Source organism: Odontesthes bonariensis, chromosome 12 (genome assembly GCF_027942865.1).
Source record: "Odontesthes bonariensis isolate fOdoBon6 chromosome 12, fOdoBon6.hap1, whole genome shotgun sequence".
NCBI lineage: Eukaryota > Metazoa > Chordata > Actinopteri > Atheriniformes > Atherinopsidae > Odontesthes > Odontesthes bonariensis.
The window spans coordinates 24,004,974-24,006,431 of record NC_134517.1 but is presented as its reverse complement, the minus strand read 5'-3'; positions in this window follow the sequence as shown (position 1 = coordinate 24,006,431).

Genomic DNA, 1,458 nt, shown 5'->3' with positions numbered 1-1,458 from the left:
ATTATCAAGCGGATGTACTTTGTTTGTATTCACTTTTGGATTCTTCTGTTATTTTGTGATAAACCTGAACTACATTGCATATTTTGCCTATAATATAATATAATATTAGTATCAGCGGTAAACCCTTCATTCACAGCCGGGTCCTCACCGCAGTTCTGTCCTGTGCAGTCAGTTAGAGGTTCGGTCAGGTTTCAGCATCCGGCTCTGCAGCCGCTCAGCTCTGACATCATTGATGCAGTGCTGAGAGCGAGCCAGCACCCACAGCGCCGACTGCAGTGGCTGCTCTCTCCCGTCATGCTGTCGGCCCGCAGCTTGACTCAGATCTGATCTGCACAGGGATGGTTGGAGGCTGAGTTAGACTCACAGCTGGTTCATACTCTTCATACGATCAGTGCAGCTTCTAACACCTGTCCCTCTCCCCTTCCTTCCAGTGCTGCTGGATCAGGAACAACATCTACAAGAAGGAATGTCACTTTTTTGAAAAGGATCTCAGGTAGGCTGAGCTACCGTTCTCTGATGATTGGACAGTCTCTGAACTGACCTTGTTTTTGCTGTTCAGTGAAGCAATGATACTGTGAGAAAAGTGCCGGGGGGGCATTTTCATGATAATTATCAGAGGTCTCCAGTAGTCTACTTTGACATAACATAGAGCTGAAAGCAGAAGTCTTTGCAATGTGCAGCAAAAAGATTAAAAGTTAAAAAAAATAATTAAAAAGCTGTAACATGGTAGTTTTTTTGTTTGTTTGTTTTTTTTGTTTTTTTTAAAAAAAGCAGTTTTGACTACTAAATGTCAACATCTACTATATGTCTAAGAACTTTTTCGTTTTTTAAATGGACGAAAGCAGGTTAAAATAAGGAAACGTGAAAGACCACTCAGGGCTGAGAAGAACTATGTTATAATGTTTTGAACTTCTGTTGGCCAACTGTCTGAAGTGTCAACAAGAAATGACAGATGAAGGCAACTCCGGAAGGTTTTCTGACAAAACTGCATATCTGACCATATGGTGTAAATGACTAACAATTATGTTTTTCTACAAGAGTGTCACAGCCCGGCTCTAAGGCTGTAACAAAAATGGGAGACAGACGAAAGCTTCCAAATTTCAAAACAACTTTTATTTACAAAAATAATCTAAACTAAAGAAACGTGGAAGTCAGTTGTCAGTCGTGTATGCATGCCTGAGTGTGTGAATGTGTAAGCGATCAAAAAACAACAAAACAGAAGCCGCCCTGCAAGCCAAAGGCAAGTCAGGAGGGATCGAAACTGGCAAGAGAGGAGCTTTTGAAGCACAAGCCCCAGGTGTGGCTCAATCAGTCTGACGAGCACTCCGCCTTACTCTCTGCAGAAGTGAAGAAGCAATAAAGAGAACAGGGACAACTAGTGGAGCGGAGGGGTCGTCACAAGAGGAATTCTGTAAGTGTGGCTATTCAAAGGCTGCTCATGAAGCCATCAAGCCAGAG